Source organism: Glycine max, chromosome 3 (genome assembly GCF_000004515.6).
Source record: "Glycine max cultivar Williams 82 chromosome 3, Glycine_max_v4.0, whole genome shotgun sequence".
In the NCBI taxonomy this organism is placed as follows: Eukaryota; Viridiplantae; Streptophyta; class Magnoliopsida; order Fabales; family Fabaceae; genus Glycine; species Glycine max.
The window spans coordinates 33441726-33454731 of NC_016090.4; the positions used below are offsets into that span (position 1 = coordinate 33441726).

A 13006-nucleotide genomic window follows, 5' to 3' on the forward strand; every position below is an offset into this window, starting at 1 on the left:
TGTTTTCTTTTGTGTCATTCTATTCGTGGCAGTGTAGTAAGGTCACTATTGACAAACTTTTATTTTGTAAGCTGGAAGGCAAAGTTCGGGGGACAAAAGATATAATTACTGTGATTGGTATAATTGGAGGGGAATCGGGGATGAGGTGTCTAGCCTTTGCTGGTTGCATTTGTGTAGTTTCTCAGCTTTGGGTTGTGGGGATGATTTTGCTGGCCTGGGTCAAGTACTCAAGTTGTTTTATAACAGTATATGAAGTAGGTGTAATTGGGTTTGGGTGCTCCTTGTACTCATTTAATAGTATTTTTTTTTTATTATTTTCTCATACAAAAAGTATACCAACCTTTTTCTTTAATGATATATGGAGATCCATACAACATCCAATTGATATCATTTATTTTTCTCTATGCTTATCATATCATATCATCAATATATATACATATAATTATATGCTTGTCTTTTTCTCTCTTCGGATAGAGATTAGATTTGAGTATCCATCACACATTAGCAAAACAAGAGGAGCCAGAGGATTGAGGGCTCCTACTAAATGACAAAATTTAAATTGGAGGTGCCAATCATGATGGTGCGTCCTAAATTCTATTGAGCAAAATTTTTCATGTTTACATAATTATTTTGCTAGAAAAATCACTTATTTTAGTCAAAAATTCATATTTCTAACACAACTCTGGACTTTGCACGTGTCTCTCTATCGACAATTTTTTTTCTCAATAAGTACAAAGTGTCCTCCTAGCTACTCTTAACTAGGATTAAACTAATGGGAAGAGTTCACGATGGTTCATGGTTCAGTTCAACTATCATACTAGCTAGTAGAATGCTAACAAGTTAACAACTCAGGATTCATTGCATTAGTTGCATTGATGAGATTACATTCATCATTAACATATTGTTTATTCACTAATTAATACAGCGGTAAGACCCGTAAAAATATAATAATAAAAGAAAAGAAAAATGAAAAAAGAAAGAAGAAAGTAAACGTAAAAGAAAAAAAAACAACAATAAAAAAATAATAATGAAAGAAAAAAAGAAAACGTTAAAAGAAAAAAAAAAAAGAGAAGAAGACGCGTAAAAAAAAAGAGAGAGAAGAAAAGGAAAAGAAAAGAAAACAAAACAAAAAATAAAGAAACGAAAAAAATAAAAAAGATAAGAAAAAAAAAGAAAAGAAATAAAATAAAGAGAAAGAAAAGTATTAAAAAAAATAACAAAAGAAAAGAAAAGAAAAAAAGAAGAACAATAAAAGTAAAAAAAAAAAATTGATTGTGTGATATATTGGACTTTTAAAGAGAGCCCATTAGGTCAAGAGGATAGCGCGGCCTAAGAAAGAAAAATAAGGAAAGTCTAGAATTTTAATCACAAAACAATGTGGATCTCAAGAAGGAGAAACAAACCGATTACATCACAACATTTGGTCACACCGTTAGAGAAGAGACCCTTCATTCTCTCACTATCTCGTGTTTCCTTCTTCTACTTCCTCTCTTGTTCTTCTTCTTTTTTCTCTCCTACATTTTCTTCTTCTCCTACAAAGCCTCATTGTTTGTCTCGTTGGTGAGCTCCATGGTCACCGGCGAGGTCTCTATGGATTGAATCGTAATTTTCTCTTCGTTCTTGCATTTGTTTTGGGTTTTTCGCGATTTCCTCCATCATCTTTTTTCCTTCTTTCTTGTTTTGTTTGCATCATCGTGCTTCCTTAGTGTTGCCACTGTCGCTGTCATGTCACCGCCAGTCCCATGGCGGTCTTGTGTCGCTAGACCTTGCACCAATGGTGCCAGGGGTAGCACGCCACCTTCCATGGTGGTTTTCGCATTGGGCGCGCCGTTTTCTGCATGGCAACTAGGATTTTCCAACCCTGTTACGTAATCGCGGGTTGGGTCAAGTCGCCTTAACTCGGTTCCAACCCAACCCTAAAAAAATGTAAAAAAAAAACAAAAAAGATTATTGTTTAAACCCAAATTGTTAATACATGCACCCCTTCTCCGTTTTGGGCTTAGCCCATTTTTGCAAAATCTGATATTAAATAGAAACATTATTTATACTCCATTTTTCATACATGTACCCCTTGAAAGGGTTACAGTAACCAAAACAGAGAAATAAACTCAGAATTGGCGTCTTCTCAAAGGTTATATATCTAGTAAACTTCTCCTCACATCACCTTTCTCAAAGCTCACCCCTGAGTCCCGCAACTTTGTGGCGGTTCTCAGAACATGACGAGCATAACCACTCTTGACCGCAATACCAACGGGAAGGTAATCGAACCTTATCAAATCAGTGAAGTGTTTTGTTGACTTGGAAGAACTGCGGTGTGAACCAGAGAAAAATTGCTTCTTGTATTTAATAGAATAAAACATCTGGGTATTATAGAATGCAAAGTACTTGATGGCAAGATCAACAAACCCTGCAGTTTGTTTTTCCATCTTCATGTAATCAGGGACAACATCATCGTAGAGTTTCTCAAGCACAAAGAAGGGTATTTGATCCTCTAGAAGGATCAAGTCCTTGGTGATGCTTCTGCTGAGCCATGGATGTATCAAGATCATATCTTCGCTGTTCCTCTCTCGAAAGGATTCGGTTTGGTTCACACCTCGCTCGTGCTTGAAAATGATCGATTTCAACAGGTAGTTTCTGAAGAAAAGCCCATGATGAAAACAACATCCAACAACATCATGTCCACAAATCTCTCTTTGGCAATGTCAGGGAACTTCTCTGCGTAGCATTGCCGAATTTTTTCCATTTCAGTCTCATGGTAGTGTTTGTAAGCATTCATGGTTTGCACGTTTGAGACGCACTTTCAGAAGAAAAAAAAAGTATGTTACCTTGTACTCTTGCATTTTCTCTAGTTCTTGTTTTCCGAGGTGAATTGGGCCTATTGAGATGCACTGAGGAGTATAGGCATCCTCCTTCACCTTTCGGAGATTCTTAGGAGCCTTGTAGATGGTGTGCTTAGACAAACTTGGCGCTTCTAGGACTTAAATGTGGATCACATGTTTCACCATCTTAGTCATTTCTTCAGAAAGAGGAAGATATTCTCGGTAGCATGTGGCATTGTTAAGCAACCCAACTTCAAATTCAACTTCCTTTGATTCAGCAAACAATCACTTCTTTCATTAGCGATTCAATTAAGAAACAAACTATTGTAGTCTTTATTTTTATCTACAAATGTTAATGATTAGTATTGATAGTTTTTCCCGTGACCGCACAATGTGCATACCGTGTTTATGAATAAAAAAAAGGCAGCACTACGTTTAACATGTACAAGCATCATAAAATTCATTAATGTTTTGTTTGCATTTTTTTCATTCAGAAAAAAAAAACAACACAAAACACTAACAGGTGATATTTTGTTTGCATTTGATTTCCATTCCAAATTTTGTGATACGATTCCTCTAAAAAATTCCACGCATCTAAAAAGTTCTCGAAGACTTATTTTTTAGTCCAATCTAGACTTAATCTAAAAATCCTTATTAAAATCTGGAAAACAAAAGGTTTTCACAAGGTTTGAATCTCATTTTCAAAGTCCAATTTGAATCTAGTTTTTTTTTTTAATTAATCCAAACCACTATAACAAGAATCCCTTAGGGTTTTTTAACAGCAATACTAACTTGTTATATTATAAAACGCATGAAAAGAAAGAAAAATATGCTGTAGTCTTGTAGCAATGCTTTATTTATCAAAGAAACAGATTTGCTGTAGTTTGGTTAATTCTAGCTACAAAACTTAAAATCATAAACCTGACTTTCCTTTATCCTGTGCAACATTTTCAGCTTTTTACACCTTCACTCTACCAACATATATCTCAAGGGAAATCGGTTGCCAAACATTCTGAAAACAAGTATCAGTTTCCCAAATGGCCTAGTACCACTTGCATTTACAGGACTTACTGAGAAATTTATTTTTGAAAATTAAAGCATTTTCTGACAGAAGTGAATAGTGTGTCCCAACAAATATATAGCAAATCAATTATGTTTCTTAGAGAACTTGCAAAAACAAAACATACAATAAATCACCAAAGAGCAAGAAGTGGACACTATGATTAAAATACCAAAAAGATAAAAGAAGAAAAAAAGAAGTTGGAAACAAAATAAGAATGGACGCAGTTCTGAACCTGCTGGTCGGGAGAAATTGGAGAGTTTAAGGTTTCTCTTTAATAGAAGTTACCTTACTCCATGTCTCTGTTTTTATGTTGTCCAAATTTATGGAATGACGGATTATTATATTCTACAGTTTTTTTCATCTGCAATCTATGCCATTCATAAATATTTCTTATTTCAATAAAAAATTAATAAGAAAACATAATTTATTTAGAAAAAAAGTTGACGGTGAAAGACTGAACTGTACCCTGCAATTATTTTTCCAAGTGGAGTTCATTTTGACTGACGAAAGCTAGACTTCATAGTTCATGCCAATGGAAATCATTTATGAGTAGACAGCTATTATGCCATGCTATTTAATTAATGGTATAAATATATTTATGATCCATATAATTTATTCAATTTTTTGTATTAGTCCCCTTAATTTTTTAAAACCAAAATATTTTTTCACCGTGAAATTATGTATATTTATACTACTCTTTGTTTTACACAACTTATAATATTTTTTAAAATTTTAAATATGTTTTAGGTTTTTGATAAATGAACAATTTTTATTTTGAGTCTTTAATAAAAAAATTTGTTACACTAAATTTTTGTTTTAAATTTTTTCTACCAATTAAAAGATGACATGAAAACATATCTTTTCAATATATATCACCAATCGAAACAATAAAATACAAACACAAAATTGATAAGCATCTGAACATAAATATAAACGTTCCAAACAACGCACAAAATATACAACAACAATACCTATAAATATAGTCATACTAGCTAGGGCGACAAATATATTATACAATCTTAATTATATTATCATGCATATCAATAGATACTACATCAAGTGCATATATGATAACCAACCACGATGATAATAGTAACGATTTATTTTCTTAATTAAGTGATACATAATTTGAATCTTAATTAATCCTTAGGTATAAAATAAATCATGTCAGAAAAAGAATATATATCTTATGTGTATTTATGATTGTCGATAAAAATTAGTCACCATTTTTAATAAAAATTACTTTATATCAATATTATCGTCAGAATAAGAAAAACACATAGGAGACAATAATTGTATCATGTGAATGTGAATAAAGTTAAATGTCCATGTATAAGATTTACACTATATTTTATAGAGTTAAAAACTTTTTATTTGAGCAGTCAATCGATTATATATGTTCCTTACAACATAATAAAAATATCAACAAGGGCCTCTAGTAAGAAATCAGGACATATGCTAAACCATTCGGCAGACACACTAAACTCTATCTGATGGGAGCAAAAGTGACTCCATTAAGAAGGCTTTGTTATGAGTTGGAATTGAGCTTTCTCATCCTTTGGCAAAACAGCATTTGTGATTTTCGGTGTTGAGGCAGAACTATGATCTTTCGGTCCTGGCACTTTTTATTTTTAATTTACATGGTCCTCTAGAGATTAGTGCATGATTGCTTTTGTTGGGGCTTAGGCCCTTCCATCCAAATAATAATAAAGGCAGGATGAGATATCCAAATGTGATAAAAGAGGGGAGAGAAATGGAGAAAAAGGGAAATTAAAATAAAGAAAGGTGAAAAGGGACAATAACAATACGACAATTTCTAGCTAGTGGAAGCAGATATTCAGGTCATGCAAGGATTCCTATAAATTATGACTCATCTCTCTAATGGATCAGCATCAACGAAAACATGAAAAATTGCTAGATTCCTAAGTTGAAATAATAAAAATGTACTTCGATTATCAAAATATTAACGAGCCATTAGTTAACAAATTCTTCTATTTAAGTTTTACCAGTATTGATTATATTTTTGTTCACATTTTTTGGTTCTTCAAAATATATTGTCTTACCTATCTAATGCATAAAAAGCCTTACTAGGGATCATTAAAATAATAAAAATGTTAATTAATAATATTATTCTTTAAAATACACTCATCTTTATACAAAAATATGACGTCTGTAATATAGATTAGCATCAAGCCGTCAACGCCATCTACAGTAAAATTAATTAAATATCCTAACATAACAGCTAGTTCAGCAATGATAAAGTTGAAAAGGTTGATCCATATTAATAATTTAAATTACTATGCATATTTTTTAAAATTTTAAGGCTTCATGAGACAAATGAAAAATATAATCACGTTAGTCTGGCTAGAGACGGATCTAGAATTCTAGAAATTTACAAGAGTTGAGTTTCAGTTGACTGGAATTTGTGATTTGTTTGCCATTGGTCATGTAATGTTAACAATCATTACATCTGTATTGAATTTGTAAATATAAAGGTACTAATGGCAGACAGATTAACCAAGTCTCAAGATGAATAAAATGTCGATGACTATCTAAGAAAAGGCCAAGCTACAACTAATGTGTTAAATTAACCAGATGATTTTAATGCGCCAAAATCTTCATACACCGCAAGATAGAAATTTTAAGTACAAATGATTAGATGAATTTAGAAAAACAATCCACCTCAATAAGAAGAAAAATGTAACCTAAAGAAAATAGTGTAAACACCAACTAATGTCCTTTACCCCCTCCCCGGTTCCCATTAACAACGGAAAAGTCCAATCACAAAAGTTAGTCCATGCAATCAAATAATAACATTGAAATGTAGAACATCCTCCTCCAACACCATGAGTAATATATACTATCATGTATAAAAAAATATGCATTTTTTTAATTATCAAATCTTAACTCTCTTAAATTAATTACATTTCAAAATAATTTTTATAATTTTCTTATCTTTCATAATTGTAAGTTATGTTATAAAATATTTCTTTTACATTTTATTTTCCTAAATTTACTCTTTTTCCGACTAAAGCTGAACTAGCTATATTATTTATGAATTTATTTGAATTAAATAATTTTATTCCTTTTAAATTTTTTAATAATGTTTTTCATTTATATATTTTAATAGTATTTTAGTTTAAAATATCAATAAAATATATGCATATTTTCATATTAAGAAATGAAGAATTAATAAAGAACAGAAAAAACAACTCAAAAAAATTTGACCATTTAAAGAAGATTGTTATGTAGGCGAGTTTTCTCAAATATACTATTATATCAAGTTGTTTTTACACCTATAAATAGCTATTAGAGTTGCCTAATAGTTTGTATAGTTACACAACTTGGTCAATGCTTATCAAATTTTCTTTAAACCATTATTCTGTAAATTCAAAAATATATTGCATATCCAACAAAAAGAGGCAATCAACAATTATGTATTGATTTGGCATTTAGCTATGGTAGATATAGTTATTGAACCATCTACTGTATATAAAAGCAATAGCTTTGCGTACACATAAATTTACTTCTTAAAATTTCAACAATTATATAGTGTATCGAAAACCCAATCTTCGTCATGGTCATCCCTTCAAGTTTTTCTTTTATGGTATGCAATTTTTATCGCCGATGTTTCAATACTTTGTCTTTTTATTTCATTCTTACTTTAGTTTGCCTATTTTAAAGCATTTGTTTGAATTATCTACAAGATTACCAAAAAGAATGACATTGCAAATATTTTTCATTATTAATTACTTAATACCTAATGATTTATGTACTGGTTAATATGAACATTATCTCTAAAGTAATGATACTTTCATTATCAATATTAATAGTGGTTATCTATTGCACAACATACTTAATTTGCCTAGAGTCTGAAAATCATATCAAATCGACTAGTTTTGTGTCTAAAAGTTTTCAATTGGGATTAGGAAACAGGGCATCAAAGGCAATTTACGATATTGAGTTTCCAAAAAGGTCATATTGAGGTCAAGAGTTTTGATGATGAACTAGTTGATGAAGATGGGAATTTTGTACCTTTGTACGAAACTTATCTTCACCATTGGTTTGTAATAAAATATAACAAATTAATGTTACCATACTACTAGAAAATATAGATTTAACATCGGTTTTTGATAAAACCGATGTTAACATAAATGCGGTGACATAATTATAAAAAATGTGTATACGTTAACATCAACTTTCAGAAAATCGATATAAGTTAACATCGTTTTCTTCTAGAAAATCGATGCTAACGTTAACATCATCTAGTTAACATCATTTTTATTTATTTATTGAAAACCGATGTTGAACCTACATTTAAAAATATTAGAACACGAGTCCTATTTTCCTCACGCTCTCTTCTTCTTCGTCTAAGCTTTGTCTTCGTGAGTCTATCCCTCTCTGCAACCTTATCGCCACCGGGCATGACACCTCGCCACCGTACCCAGGTATTTATCTACAACCTTATTTTTCGCGACTCTGTGTTCTCTGCAGCTTTTCGCGACTCTGGGTTTGGCTCACCTCGATCGCATGGATGAGATTTTACCAACTGCCATGGCGACGGAGTGGCCGATGGCTGGGCTTTTCTCCTTTTACAAGGGAAAAGTCCTTGTGAATGTCAATGTTGCTTCTCAAAACCCATGTCATGTTGTGTTTGTTACTTCTTCTTTTTTCCCTGGTTGTGCCTTCTAATGAATTTAAAGCTTTGATATTTTCATCTTTTCTATTGTTTTCAATAACTACTCTCACTTCTAATGTCTTAAACGTTAAGAATATTTATAATATATGTTTGGGATTGACACAACGGCTTGAACAACTCCAAGTATAAAGACCAAGGTTTGTTTGTATTATTGTGTATTGTTTGTTTCATTCACTATGTATTGATAGTCAGATCTCGACTTGGATCACGAATCAGGCATTGTTAGCATTTAGACATACTAGCCTTTTTTTAAAAAATTTGATTACTTGTTTGTTATTTTCCATGTTTTGCATTTTGTAGTGATCAAAATGTTGTTTTAATTAGGGTACTTAATTAATGTCTTTAAAACCCTTTGAATGTTCCAAACAGTCATGCAATGACTTTGAGTTTCTACTGCCTTTGATGCATATCTGATATAGAAAAGAAGCTAAGCAATTTCAATGACATAGTATGTTGGCCTTATCATTTGCATAACATTCTTCCTGCTGTAGTATAATTGTACAATAATACCAATTGGGTTTTATACTGTTATGTGGGTGAAAACAACTGAAATGAGAAGTTTCCTCTTCTGCAAAACCAAAAAAATTGTAAATTCTGAATATAAGACAGGTGGAAGTGTATAGAAGACAAATATAATTTTTTTGCACTTCTTTAGTCTTAACATTGTAGAAAATCATAGAGACCATTTTTTGCCATGGAACAACACATTGTAACGTTTAGTAATATATGAAAATACAATTCTCCCATACTTACTATAGGTTTTAGTTGCAGAAGCAGCCTAGACGATGGGAGCATCATGTACCTTTATACTTCATATACAATAGTCAATATTTCTAAGGAATGAAGCCCCAAAGAAGTATCATAAGTTCATAATTTTTTTTTCAAAACATGAAAGGAGTAGATTCTGATTGGGGACAGAAGAAACAAATGTAAAATGTTGAGGTTTAGTGATTTCAAGAATGGAAGTGAATGAAACTTAAAATATTGTAAAATATTTACAATCCATGTTGAGGTTTAGTGATTTCAAAACTCACCAGTTGTTGTTGTGTCTAACACCTTCATTGCTATTCTTATGTTATTTGAGAGAACTGCTTTGTAAACCTGTCCAAATTGATCCGAACTAACTAGGCTTGAAGCACTAAAGCTTCTTGTGGCCTCAATAAGTTGTGTATATAAAATTCTAGGGTACTTGAGCTCTTTTGTTTCCTCATCTTCATCCTCAAAATCCCCTTTGCTAACTATTGTGTATTGCATTCTTTCTTTTTGACCTTTTTATTATGGGGAACCCCACCATGCACAAACACAACAAGGGGTTGTCAAATAGTAACACAACAAGTGGCTCCCAGTTTGCCCACAAGTGACTCATCTTTAACCAAATTGACTAACATTCGTTAGCATGCAAACAGAATTTGATTGCAGAACAATAATAAACCAGTCACTAACTACACAAATTCATCATCCCATCACTCATTTGGTGCATTAGATTGAGACTTTCTCCTTTTCTGCAATAGCATGAAATAAGTTAAACGTGCCATCACATATTCTACTGCTCGTTCAATTCCAATTCTAATTCAAATATTTAATTTGTAGGCAGTATTTGTGTTCTTGTTTGCATCATCATCATGACATTCGTTGTTGAAGATTATAGTGATCATCATCACAGGTACCAAAGTTTTTTTAGAAACTTTTGATGCTAATTATTGTTACCAATGCTTTTCAATGTTGTTGTCTGTGATTAATGACTAGTGCTTTATATACAAGTTTTGTTCATCATGAGTGAATCTTAGATTCCCGTTTGAGATTGAATACAATGATTCTTGCAGACAGTTTGTATTAATCATTGTATTGAATCTTGAATTGTCCGTTTGGACAGTTTGGGAAGAGTCATTTTTTATGGTAGATTCATGCGTTAAGGTTAAGATTATTTTGTTGAATTTGATGAAATTTCGGTACAATGCATTTCTAGTTGTTCTTTGAGTGCATACTTGATTGTCAGGAAATTAATCTCATCGCTTTCATGTCGTGTACTTGGAGATCAATGCAAAATGCTGCCGAAATTTTGTCAAATTTAACAAAAGAGACTTAACCTTGACATTTGCATCTACCATAAAAATATGTCTTCTTGAATGGGATAGGGCCACAACTTTAATAAAAAAAGTGAGATTTTCATGCATCGAATAACTTTGTGAGTATCAAGGAGTTATTATTTAGATGGATCGAAGTTGGATGAACGAAAGTCACATGAGCCCTGCATATAAGGAAGGCATGGAAGAGTTCTTGCAATTTACTTCTAAAAGAAGTTGACCGGATGAGGACGAAAAATATTTGTGTCCTTGTATAAATTGTTTGAACAGGAGAAGACAAATACTGGACGACAGACGAGAGCATCTGTTATGTGATGGGATTAAGAAGAATTATACCATGTGGATATGGTATGGTGAATTGACAGACATGCAGAGTGGGTCCTAATCTGAATCGTTTGATGCAGAAATGGGAGATCGCTTAGAGGATATGATTGGTGACCTTGGACAAGAGTCTTTTCAGCAAGCACATGCCCTTATGTATGATACATTGCAAACTGATTCAAAGAAGCCTTTATATCCGGGGTGCAAGAATTTCTTGATGTTGTTGTCAGTAGTGTTAAGTCTAGTTAATGTGAAGGCCAGATATGGGTGGAGTGACAAAAGCTTTAGTTCAATGCTTCAAGTAATGCATAATATGCTTTCAGAGAAAAACAGGTTGCCAAAAAGTTACTATCCGGCCAAGAAGATACCATGTCTGATGGGTATGAAGTATCAAAAGATTTATGCTTGCCCTAATGATTGTACACTGTACAGACATGAGTTTCAAGAAATGCACAAATGCCCTAGGTGTGGGGTATCATGGTACAAAGTGAAGGATGATGACGAGTGTAGTAGTGACGAAAACTCAAAGAAGGGCCCCCTAACGAAAGTGTTGTGGTATCTTCCCATCATTCCAAGGTTTAAGAGTATGTTTGCTAATGGAGACGATGCAAAAGACCTTACATGGCTTGCAAATAGGAGAAACTGCGATGGAATGCTCCATCATCTGGCTAATTCCTCCCAGTGGAAGAAGATTGATCGTTTGTATCCAGATTTCGGCAAAGAGGCAAGAAATCTTAGGCTTGGACTAGTCATTGATGGAATGAATCCATATGGCAGTTTAAGCACTCAACACAGTTCATGACCAGTTTTGCTAGTAATTTACAATTTGCTTCCTTGGTTGTGCATGAAGCGAAAATACATGATGTTGTCTATGATGATATTGGGCATAAGACAGCCAGGAAATGACATCGATGTTTATCTCAGTCCCTTGATTGAAGACTTGAAAAAGTTGTGGGACGAGGGGATTTTAGTGTTTGATGGGTTTTGAAATGAGACTTTTCATTTGCGTGCAATGCTTTTTTGTACCATTAATGAATTTCCAGCATATGGGAATTTGAGCGGGTACAATGTTAAGGGCCATCGTGCATGCCTCATCTGTGAAGAACACATAAGCTACATACAACTGAAACATAGTAAAAAAAACAATATACACTAGGCATCAACGGTTTCTGAAACCTCATCACCCTTACTAGCGATTGAAAAAAGCATTTAATGGAAGTCAAGAGCATGAAAGTGCGTCGATACTGTTAACTGGTGACCAGGTCTTTCAACGGGTTCAAGACCTGAATTCAATATTTGGAAAGACCCAAAAGAAGGAAAAAAATAAGACTTGCATATGGAAAAAAAAAGGTCAATTTTGTTTGATCTTCCTTACTGGTCTGATCTAGATGTTAGACATTGCATTGATGTTATGCATGTAGAGAAAAATGTATGTGATAGTGTCATTGGGATGCTCCTTAACATTCAAGGCAAGATGAAAGATGGTTTGAATACTCGTCAAGATCTAGCAGAGATGGGTATACGAGTGCAGTTACATCTAATGTCTGATGGTAAAAAATATACTTGCCTCTAGCTTGTCATACTTTGTCAGGAAAGGAGAAGATGAGTTTTTGTCAGTGTTTACGCCGTGTCAAAGTCCCACAAGGATACTCTTCAAATATTAAGAGCCTTGTGCAGTTGAAAGATCTTAATTTGGTAAGCTTAAAGTCTCACGATTGCCACGCCTTGACGCAACAATTGTTAGTTGTGGCCTGATAATTGATATGCTTACATAATTTGAATATTTAAATCACATACCAATTATATAATTTTCCTCTCTTTTATTGCTTCTTTTGTGTTAGAATATTAGGAATTTAGCTTCTTTTGAGTTTTTGTCCAATAGATGCTAAAGTTAGCTAATTTACAGTGTTTTAGAGTGTATTTTTTGTAGAATTACACAGTAGGAGGTCTGGAAGAGGGTTGAAGAACGGGAGCTGTAACATCCTATTTTTCGTAAATAAATTAATAAGGTTTTTTTAGT

General features: G+C 32.9%; 1 pseudogene; it reads right to left on the bottom strand.

Annotated features, from left to right (window-relative positions):
- Positions 1–1157: 1157 nt before the first annotated feature.
- On the bottom strand, positions 1158–4108 carry LOC106798077 (UPF0481 protein At3g47200-like; annotated as a pseudogene).
- Positions 4109–13006: the final 8898 nt, after the last annotated feature.